Raw genomic sequence first — 12,774 nt, 5'->3', positions numbered from 1 at the left:
GATGAACTTCGATCACGGACTGTTTTGGTCAACTTAAATATTTTAGTTTTCAAAACTATTCCAGGTGCAAGTAGTTCAAACTCTTAGCTTTAAAATGGCTACTTGCACATCTCCATATGATTTTTCTACAATTTATGGTGATTTTTACAAAACTGCGTGTCATTTCAGAGGCAAACCCGGACCAGTCTGTGATTATGAATATTTTCACCTCTGTTAGAGATCACTAAAAATCATGATAAAATTTACGAACAAACTAGACTCATATTCCAAACTCTAAGAATTTGCGGATTTGGATTTAGAGCCTTGATGATTTTTCTATAAATTTTCTAAGAACAGTAACAGAAACTGTATTCAACGAAAAGTTGCTGTCAATTTCATTTCACCTTGTAACATGTTGAGCAAGGTGTATATCTTTATGTGATTATATGTTATTGCAATATATGACATTTTATCTTAATATTTAGACACACATCAGTTTACAAATGGATTTGGACATATAAAATATAAAGAATAACAAGTGATTATAATCAAAGTACAACCGATACATTCAAACATTTAATAAACTATTTTGAATATAGTTTGCATACATTACTACGTACTACCCTTGGTTGATAAACTATAATAGGTATAGTTTATGATACATTACATAACACATACATTTAAAAAGGGTACATTTATACAAAGGATATTTTCATTAAGCAAGGTACGGCCATACGATACCAAGTTTTCATAACACGTAATTCCGTTAATGACTTTGTGAGACATTTACTTCAAATTACCATTAAGTCCTGTATTGTAACCAGAGTCTCCTTGAGGGAGAGCGTGATAGTTGTGTATAGATCTATATTGGGTTTGACAAACCCACACCTAAACTGCATGCAACAGTTAGACCGATAGGTCTGGGGTGACAAATGTCATAACATTTCCGACGCCTGAAGAACGTCGTTTTAGGCAACCTTGGTCATAGTATGGTTATAATAAACTCACATAAAGTATTAATAAACATTGGAATTTACGGGAACTTCATTCAAATTTAACGAGTTTATGTCGATTTAAACTTGCATTGTTTTACTATAAATATGACAAATTACTTGTACATTTCGGTCTTTGGGTTTTAAGACTACATTTACACATTAAGGAAAATATTGGATTTTCTAACACAAATACTACTTTTACAAACGAAAGGCTTTTAATAATACCAAACAAAAGCTTATGAACTCACCAACCCTTGTGTTGACACTTTTTCAAACAACTTGTATTCTCAGGAAATCATTAAACAGGTAACCAAGTGCATTTGAGGATGGGACGCTAAGGCGTCTACTATTTCATATTTTGTCAACATAATGTAATTGATTCGTAAACATGTAATTCATACAATGATGTAACTTTTTCAATTATATATATGTTGGTTGGGTTTGCTTGAATTACTATTACAATTGTTGTTATGATACTATACATGAAGTCCTCCACCCCCGGACATTTCCGCCATCCTTGGTTTGGGGGTGTGACAGATTGGTATCAGAGCCAGGTTTATAGTGAATTAAGTATATCAAACCACATAAGATATACAAACTATAAACACAATTGGGACTAATAGTCTCTGATTTGTGCATTTTTCAAATAAATATACTCTTAGAAAATAAATGATTTTCTTGATTAAAGTATACATACATACATTACATGCTCGCATGGTATCATAACTAGCGAAAACATAAAGCAAAAGAAGAAGAGTTGAACATTTTGAGTATGCCTTAGTATATGTGGATTAAATCTGGGAAGGATATAGCCTGATCAACTATATCTGTCCGGGAATTGACTTGCATATACCGGGGGATGGTCAGGATGGGCAACAAATCTAACAAACCTAATAATAGACTACAAAGGATACTTTAAGAACTCAAAACTAAACATTTACAAATACTATAGGAGTATTTTGTGTTACTATAATAAGTTATCTGAGAATTAAATAGGTCTTTATTTATAGATCAATAGCTGCTAAGTGGATGCACTAAGGTCATATGTAACTAAGATGCTATAGACTTAGAATTTATGTATCTTTGTTTCACTTCATGTCCTTGTTTGGTTGTGGTCTTGGAGTTAGGGTCATCTATTCGAAGGACTATTATATCTTAATCACATATGACTGGTATGCACTTTGCAACTAATTAAGTAACCGATAAAGATCATTTTAAAATATAATATATTAATTATGTCCCGACTAAATTAGTATATGTGAAACTTTTACAAACAGTCATATACTTGGAAACAAGGAAACTCAAATAAAATATTTTATACTTTCATTTTACCTCATAACCCAATGTATTGGGTCAATTAAAAGTATAAAATCGTATGTATCGTAAACATACCGGAAAACAACGTAATAATATACTTTATGTATAAAAGATTTCTCTTCCTATAAATATACTTTTACTAAAAGTACATTGGTTTACGACTTATGACAGAACCATGCCGCCAAGGAGAAGACCAAGACCTTCCGGCAACACAGCAACACCTCCTCCGCCGCTGCCTCCACAGTTTGATCCTGTGATGTTCCAGGCTGCAGTAACAGCAGCCGTAGCGGCCGCAATATCGCAGATAGGGACAAACGGAGCTGGTGGTTCTGGATCGGGTGCTACAAACTCTAACCACGGAGACAGTACGTGACGTACAAGAGAGTGTTCCTACAAAGACTTCACCAATGGCAAACCCGATAACTTCAATGGGAGCGGGGGAGTCATCACTTTAATGCAATGGTTTGAAAAGACCGAAGTAGTCTTTCAGGTGTGCTCTTGCCCCGAAGCGAGCAAAGTTAAGTTCGCAGCCTTCACTTTCACCGGCCGGGCCCTTACTTGGTGGAACTGCCGGATTAATTCACTTACTCTCGAAGTGGCTAGCTCCATAACCTGGGCAGAACTAAAAACGTTGATGATGAAGGAGTACTGCCCGAGAGGTGAGATTCAAAAGCTGGAACAAGAACTTTGGAACCTCAGGATGACGGGCTCCGACCTTGAAACCTACACCACCCGATTCAATGAATTGGCTCTCCTCTGCCCAACAATGGTTACTCCGGAGGAGAAAAAGGTGGAGCGATACCTTTGGGGACTGTCTCCCCAAGTGCAAAGTAGTGTCCTGGCTTCAAGGCCAACTACTTTTGACAGTGCCAGGGAGCTGGCACAACAACTTGTTGACCACCGAGCCGGTCATAATACTACAACCACCACCAATGATCAATCAAAAGGGGGAAACAACAAAAGGAAGTTTTGGAACCAAAAGAAGAGCCAACCAGCACAGGACCCCGCTAAGAAGCAACAAACTGTTGCTGTCCATGCTGCCACTAATGTTGTCACTACTGCACCACCGAAGCCATATGCTGGAACCCTACCCAAGTGCAACAAGTGCAACTTTCACCACAATGGTGTTTGTAGGGAGATGCACTGTAACAACTGCGACAGGAAGGGGCACACTGCTCGTTTCTGTAAAGCGCCGGCTCGACCAATCAACCAAGTCGCCAGTACGGGGGCAACCCGAACCTGCTACAACTGTGGAGACGCAGGTCACTTCAAAAGAAACTGCCCCAAAGCACAAGCCCCTAATGCTGGTGGAGTAGGAAGAGTCCTGACAATAGGACATGGGGAAGCAGTCGAGGATCCCACGGTGGTTACCGGTACGTTTCTCCTCAATAACTCTTATGCATGCGTACTATTCGATAGTGGAGCGGAGAGGAGTTTCGTGAGCCACCAATATAAACAATTACTTGAACAAAATCCCCAATCACTAAAGGATACTTATGTAGTAGAAATGGCAAATGGGAAAGTAGAACGCACTAGCGATATATACTCAGAGTGTACTCTCACTCTAAACAACCATACATTTAAAATTGACCTGATGCCGGTCACCATAAAAAGCTTCGACGTAATCATCGGGATGGATTGGTTAGTTCCTCACCGTGCCGACATTCTATGTTACGAAAGGGTCGTTCGCCTCAATCTACCAAATGACGAAACCCTTCTCATCTATGGTGACAAACCTAGTGCGAATTTACAAATCATCTCATGCATCAAAGCCCAAAAGTATCTCCGGAAGGAATACCACGCCTTCTTGGCCCACGTAGTAGACAAGAAACAAGACGTGAAAGACATCAAAGACATCCCCGAAGTGTGTAACTTCCCAGATGTGTTCCCAGAAGATCTTCCTGGTGTACCACTCGCACGACAAGTCGATTTCAGAATTGACTTAATACCCGGAGCTACCCCCGTAGCCAGAGCTCCATACCGCCTCGCACCAACAGAAATGCAAAAGTTGTCCAATCAGTTGAACGAGCTTTTGAGCAAAGGGTTCATCAGACCAAGCTTCTCACCTTGGGGAGCACCAGTCCTTTTTGTAAAGAATGATGGATCCTTTCGCATGTGCATCGACTATCGGGAACTAAACAAACTCACCATCAAGAACCGATATCCTCTACCCCGAATCGACGACCTTTTCGACTAACTCCAAGGAGCAAATTTCTTCTCAAAGATCGACCTAAGGTCAGGTTGCCATCAGCTACGATTTCAAGAAGAAGATATTCCCAAAACTGCATTCAGAACTCGCTATGGGCACTACGAGTTTGTGGTGATGTCCTTCGGTTTAACAAACGCACCTGCGGTATTCATGGACCTAATGAATAGAGTGTGTCGACCCTACCTAGACAAGTTTGTAATCGTATTCATCGACGATATCTTGATCTACTCGCGAAGCGAAGAAGAGCATCGCCTACATCTACGCCAAGTGCTAGAGACACTAAGAGCGGAGAAGCTTTATGCTAAGTTCTCTAAGTGTGAATTCTGGATTAGAGAAGTGGATTTCCTTGGACATGTGGTAAGTGAGAAAGGCATACATGTGGATCCCTCCAAGATCAAGGCAATCGAGAATTGGTCAGCACCCAAGACGCCAACCGAAATTCGACAATTCCTTGGGCTTGCTGGCTACTACCGAAGATTTATACAAAACTTCTCCAAGATTGCGAAACCACTCACCACCTTGACGTAGAAAGGTGTGATATTCAAGTGGGAAAATAAACAAGAAACTGCTTTCCAAACGTTAAAACAAGCCCTATGCAGCGCACCGATCTTGTCTCTCCCAGAGGGAACCGAGGACTTCGTAGTGTACTGTGATGCTTCGAATCAAGACCTCGGATGTGTGCTCATGCAGAGAGGGAAGGTTATCGCGTATGCATCAAGACAGCTTAAGACGCACGAGGTTAATTATACTACGCACGACCTGGAATTAGGAGCAGTGGTATTCGCTTTGAAGATCTGGAGACACTACCTCTACGGCACGAAATGCACTATCTTCACTGATCACAAAAGTCTTCAGCATATCCTCAATCAGAAAGAGCTCAACATGCGACAGAGGAGATGGGTAGAGTTGCTGAATGACTACGAGTGCGAAATTCGTTATCATCCGGGCAAGGCCAATGTAGTGGCTGATGCTCTAAGCAGGAAGGAGTACTCGGGCCGCCGAGTAAAATCCTTAACAATGACGATCCATTCCCACACGACCATACAAATCAAGGAAGCTCAACTAGAAGCTTTGAAACCAGAAAAGGTGGCAGGAGAGACATTAAGGGGAATGGATAAAAACTTAGAAGTCAAGGATGATGGAGTACGTTATCTCATGAATCGAATCTGGACACCGAAGTTCGGTAGACTCCGAGACGTCATCATGAATGAAGCACACAAGACTCGATATTCCATCCATCCCGGGTCAGATAAGATGTATCTGGACCTCAAGAAATTATACTGGTGGCCGAACATGAAAGCTGAGATTGCTACCTATGTGAGCAAGTGTCTGACTTGCGCCAAGGTCAAAATCGAATACCAGAAACCATCCGGGCTATTACAACAGCCGGATATACCTGAGTAGAAGTGGGAACGAATAACCATGGACTTCATAACCAAGCTGCCTAAGACATCGGGCGGGCTTGACACCATATGGGTAATCGTAGACAGATTGACCAAATCAGCACACTTCCTACCGATAAAAGAAACCGACAAGATGGAGAAGCTGACTAGAACGTACATCAGAGAGATTGTACGACTCCATGGTGTGCCGATATCCATTATCTCCGATAGAGATAGTAGATTTACCTCACGGTTTTGGCAGTCTCTACAAAAATCATTGGGAACTAGGCTTGACATGAGTACGGCCTACGACCCACAAACCGACGGACAGAGCGAACGAACCATTCAAACGTTGGAAGACATGTTAAGAGCTTGTGTGATAGACTTCGGTAAAGCATGGGATACCCATCTACCCGCTTATCGAATTCTCCTACAATAACAGCTATCATACTAGCATCAAAGTCGCTCCATTCGAAGTTCTTTACGGTCGCAAATGCATATCACCCCTGTATTGGGCTGAGGTGGGGGATACACAGCTAGCTAGAGGGCAAGTCTCTAATAGCACCCTCACTGGCCCTGAAATCATAAGGGAAACCACAGAAAAGATCGTTCAAATTCGAGAAAGACTGAAAGCGTCTCGCGATCGGCAAAAGAGTTACGCAGACAAACGACGCAAACCCTTGGAATTCCAGGTGGGTGATCGAGTACTACTAAAAGTTTCCCCTTGGAAAGGAATGATACGATTCGGCAAATGCGGGAAACTAAATCCAAGGTACATCGGGCCATTCGAAATTCTTGCTAGGATTGGGCCAGTAGCATACAAACTTCGATTACCTCAGGAACTCGACAAAGTACATCCCACATTTCACGTGTCGAACCTAAAGAAGTGTTTGTCTGATGAGACACTCGTAATACCACTCGACGAAATCGAAGTTAACGAAAATCTCCACTTCGTGGAGGAACCAGTCGAAATCATGGATCGGGAAATCAAACGAACGAAACAAAGTCGTATTCCCATCGTGAAGGTCCGTTGGAACGCTAAACGAGGACCCGAATTCACCTGGGAACGCGAGGATCAGATGAAACAAAAGTATCCACATCTCTTCCCAAACTCTTGAAATCCCAGTCAAAATGAAAATTTCGAGACGAAATTCCTTCTAACGGGGGGATGATGTGACAACCGTCAAATTTCGGTCAAGTCAAAGTCAAACAAAGTCAACAAGTCAAACCGGTCAACTCCAATAACCCTTGTATGTTAGGGTTTACGTTATGTAATCACTATACAATTCGCTATTTTAATGAGAAATCATCATTTGGAAAGTTCATGTGTTTGATTTTCCTTAGCCTTAACAGTGCTAAACAACGAACCAAAGCGATAAAACACTATTGCACAATCATCGGGATTGTGTACGACACTAAAACACGGTTTAACGGGGTTTACGAACCTTGCGTTGTGAAGCCGGACACTCAAATTAATCACAAACGAAACCTCTCTAAATCGTTTTCACTCTATCTCTTTCTATTTGAAATCTCTCCCAAATCTCTCTCAAAAGTTACTTTAACTATTTGTAATCATTTGGGTCATATCGACCCTTAACCGGGTCAAAAATCGCTTGAAACGGGGTAAAAACGGGTAAAATAGCCTTAAGGACCTGGAACTGAAGCTTCAGGACCGAAGCCTCTCATCAGGACCGAAGCTGAAGCCTCTCAGGAGACCGAATCCGAAGCCATCAGACAGCAGCCTCGCATGCGAGGGTCCGAATCCGGCCTCCATGCGAGGGGTCTCGCAGACGGCCCCTTTTTACCGGTTTTTCGACTACGACTTCGTTTTAACTCCGTTTTTCATTATTTTAACGTGGGATTTTCACCCAAAACTTTATTTTATAAACTAAGGCCCCAAAATATATAAATCTCCAGGGTTTTTATAAAAATATATTAAAAGAATTAGTGGTTGAACTAATTATTGAGGGAATATTTGCTTTTCCTTAATTTATGGCAAAAGCAAACCACCACCACCTCACTCTATGATCAGCCACTCTTTCCCACTACCCCTTGTCTCCTTAGTGGACCTTTACACCCAATCTCCAGCTCTTCCCACGTTCTAAGAGTTGGAGGATTGATCCTCTCTCCTCATTCTCCATAAAGTTCTTTCATTCTACACTTAGCAACCAAAGGACACTCTCCAAAATTCTCTCATCTTTTCTCTCAACTTCAAGAACTTCAAGGCTTTCTTCAGGGATTTCTTTCTTCAATTAGTAAGTATCTTCATCATTCATATAATTATTACACTCCATTCTACTCAAATCATTGATATCTTACACAAATTCCATCTTATTCGGTGTTAGATTCTCGAATCATCAAGACATATTCTTAGTGTTCTTGGGTTGAATACTTCCTCTCTCTCACTTTCATCTACTGAAACCACATAAGGTGAGTTCATACCCCTACATTTACATGTTTTTCTTAAGTTTTAAGGGGGGAATACAAGTAAAATCATCAAGAACACAATTAAACTTTTTCTATCAGATTACATCAGAAAAGATGAACTTCGATCACGGACTGTTTTGGTCAACTTAAATATTTTAGTTTTCAAAACTATTCCAGGTGCAAGTAGTTCAAACTCTTAGCTTTAAAATGGCTACTTGCACATCTCCATATGATTTTTCTACAATTTATGGTGATTTTTACAAAACTGCGTGTCATTTCAGAGGCAAACCCGGACCAGTCTGTGATTATGAATATTTTCACCTCTGTTAGAGATCACTAAAAATCATGATAAAATTTACGAACAAACTAGACTCATATTCCAAACTCTAAGAATTTGCGGATTTGGATTTAGAGCCTTGATGATTTTTCTATAAATTTTCTAAGAACAGTAACAGAAACTGTATTCAACGAAAAGTTGCTGTCAATTTCATTTCACCTTGTAACATGTTGAGCAAGGTGTATATCTTTATGTGATTATATGTTATTGCAATATATGACATTTTATCTTAATATTTAGACACACATCAGTTTACAAATGGATTTGGACATATAAAATATAAAGAATAACAAGTGATTATAATCAAAGTACAACCGATACATTCAAACATTTAATAAACTATTTTGAATATAGTTTGCATACATTACTACGTACTACCCTTGGTTGATAAACTATAATAGGTATAGTTTATGATACATTACATAACACATACATTTAAAAAGGGTACATTTATACAAAGGATATTTTCATTAAGCAAGGTACGGCCATACGATACCAAGTTTTCATAACACGTAATTCCGTTAATGACTTTGTGAGACATTTACTTCAAATTACCATTAAGTCCTGTATTGTAACCAGAGTCTCCTTGAGGGAGAGCGTGATAGTTGTGTATAGATCTATATTGGGTTTGACAAACCCACACCTAAACTGCATGCAACAGTTAGACCGATAGGTCTGGGGTGACAAATGTCATAACATTTCCGACGCCTGAAGAACGTCGTTTTAGGCAACCTTGGTCATAGTATGGTTATAATAAACTCACATAAAGTATTAATAAACATTGGAATTTACGGGAACTTCATTCAAATTTAACGAGTTTATGTCGATTTAAACTTGCATTGTTTTACTATAAATATGACAAATTACTTGTACATTTCGGTCTTTGGGTTTTAAGACTACATTTACACATTAAGGAAAATATTGGATTTTCTAACACAAATACTACTTTTACAAACGAAAGGCTTTTAATAATACCAAACAAAAGCTTATGAACTCACCAACCCTTGTGTTGACACTTTTTCAAACAACTTGTATTCTCAGGAAATCATTAAACAGGTAACCAAGTGCATTTGAGGATGGGACGCTAAGGCGTCTACTATTTCATATTTTGTCAACATAATGTAATTGATTCGTAAACATGTAATTCATACAATGATGTAACTTTTTCAATTATATATATGTTGGTTGGGTTTGCTTGAATTACTATTACAATTGTTGTTATGATACTATACATGAAGTCCTCCACCCCCGGACATTTCCGCCATCCTTGGTTTGGGGGTGTGACACCGACACACTTTATTAGGCAGTCTACGAAGTTCCCTCAACTACTTCGTGAAAGAAAACGCTGACACATGAAGCTCATCCGATTACTTCATAAAAGAAATGAAGACTCCAAAGCTCTCCAAAATAAAAAGTATAGGGAAATACTAATAAAGTGCTCCCGTAACCTGACACACAATAGTGTCAAAAAAAGAAAAAGACTTTGTACATGATAGTACTTCTGGCACATTATAGTACTCTGGTATGCGTAGGACTCGTACCCGAGAACATAATAATACCCAGGCGCAAGCAGCACCCAAGACACAGGGCTTTGAAAAGGACTTCGTACATAAAATGTACTTTTGTACGTAAGACGTACTGCACCGATCATCGATCTCACCACACACGTACTCTTAATAAGAGACTACCCAATGTCCAAACTTAATTGAACTAAACATCCCTTTCTAAGTCTTAACCCATCAAGTTTATAATAAGAGACTACCCAATGTCCAAACTTAATCGATCTCTCTTTTATGTTGACCTTTTTAAATTAACTTGTATGCTCAGGAAGCCGTTGAACAGGTTGGGCAGAACGAATTCATGGATATTTTGTCATATTTTGTTTTATCATATTTTAACTATTTTGGGCATGTATTATTGAAATACAATACTTGATGTAAACTATGAATGTTTTTATATTACATGTGTGATGATGATGATGTTAAGTTTCAATTATATAATCAGTGATGATACTACAAAAATAAAGTCACGCAAAGCCCCCGGACGTTTCCGCCGTCTGGTTCGGGGGTGTGACAAGATCTCATGTCCAAACTTCAGATCCAATCATAATGAAATTTCTAAAGTCATAAAGTTGAAAACTTTATGGCCATGCATGGCTACAATGAGCCCAACACCAAGATCCTAACTCAAAATCAACTATAAGGCTCCAAAACTCTTGCATGGAAGATTATGAAGACCCGAGATTTCATTTTTATGATTCTAGACTCACTATTATGCTTTAAAGGACAGCCCAAACCTCTGGAGCATTCCAAACTCACAAATATCAAGTCTTTGGGACCCAAAAAGAACATAAACTAGCCCTAAATCAAGATCTGAACTTTATACTTCAAAATGATGCTCCAAGATGTCAAGAGTCCAGATCCACAAGCTAGAGAGCAACCACAATACTCCAAGGATCATCCTTCTCTTATTAAGAACACTAAATGATACCAAAAGATGAACCAAGGCTTCAAACTCTCATCACACTTAGGGTTTTCGAAATGAGGATGGAGGCTAGAGTGGTGAAGGGTTTTGAGGCCATAATGTTCTTTAAATAGGTGCAAACCCTAATAATTAGGGTTTGGTCTCTGCGTGCAAACGCCTGGCGTCCATCATAGAACGTTTGGCGTTTGAACGCCTAGCGTCCTATGTCCAACGCCCGACGTTTGGACCAAAGTGCCAAAATTAACACAACAAGGTTAAAAGTGTAAATACCTGGAAACCATGGTGTTACAAATCTCCCCCGATTTATTGGTCCCTTCAGGATTATCGTCCACTTTCTTTCCAAAAATCCAACATTTGACTATCTGAAATCCTAATTCGATTCGACCAAGAAAACGGGTGTTACAACTCTCCCCCACTTAATGTAACGCCCGCAGATCAGGGCTAGTCAATTTAGAGACGATAAGCGTCAAAAATGACTTTTTGATAGAAGACTATTTAGAATGAATAATCTTAACTAAGTTGTAGTATATGTTACAAGGATTCCGAATATATAAAGAATGCCGAAATCCGAGTTATAACGAAGAAGTTATGACTTGTCGAAGTTTCGCGACAGAACCGGCACGACACAGCGCGACGTAAATAGTGAATTTACGATAGAGCGATATTTGGCTTTAGCGATCTAAACGAAAGTCGTAGAATACGTTAAACCGAGAGCGTGCATAAAGAGAACGCCCAAATCTGACTTCGTATGAGGAAGTTATGATTTTTCTAAGTTTCAGCTTAGCGTTATGCAGCCCAAATCTCGAAATTGAGATCGAGTGACCTTTAGCCGAAACAATCTAAACGATAATTGAAGATCTCGTCGATATTAGTCCAACGGTAAAAAGACAGACGAAAACGGACGTCGGATGAAGAAGTTATGAATTTCTAACGGAGTTTTCCTGTCCCGGCCTACTAAAAATAATATAATAAAAATAAAGTCAAAATTAGCCGACGGAGTCTAAATGAGAGTTGTAGAGCATAATCTCACCTACGCGTGGATATAAAGAACGTCGAAAACGGAGCTCGTATGCGAAAGATATGAATTTCTGAAGTTCGGAGCACGAACCCCGACACTGTGTCAGAGCTCACGACGTGAACATAGGGTTCACGACGTGAACTCAGAGATGACGTCTCCTGGAGCCTGATAGACCCAAGTTGCGATGACGCACCTGATGATGACTGAAGTCACGACGTGAACATGTTGTTCACGACGTGAATATCGAAAATCCAGCCCTATAAATAGAAGTCGAGGGCAGCCGGATTTGGTTGCTACTTCACTCATTCTCTCACTCTCTATACCCTCTCTAGCCATCTTTTAACCCCTCGAAGTCCCGGTATCATCCTCGATACCCGAAGCGAGTCTCGACGCTCCGAAGATCCCGAGAAGAAAAGAGTTTCAAGCCGAAGCTCTTCCCGCGAGAAACCCGGTGTGTGAAGATATCCCGGTTACATCAAAAGAATAGTACTTGAAGAGCCGTAGTGTTGTCCGAGCATCGTCTAATCAAGTGAGTGTATAGTCACTTTCATCTTACACATAGATATGAACTATTTTATCAAATACGTGTTATGTGTATATATATTGTTTGTTTATTAAGATAGATC

This window comes from Lactuca virosa, chromosome 8 (genome assembly GCF_052849685.1).
Source record: "Lactuca virosa cultivar CGN04683 chromosome 8, Lactuca_virosa_CGN04683_v6, whole genome shotgun sequence".
Taxonomy (NCBI): Eukaryota; Viridiplantae; Streptophyta; class Magnoliopsida; order Asterales; family Asteraceae; genus Lactuca; species Lactuca virosa.
Note: the sequence above shows the minus strand (reverse complement) of the source record.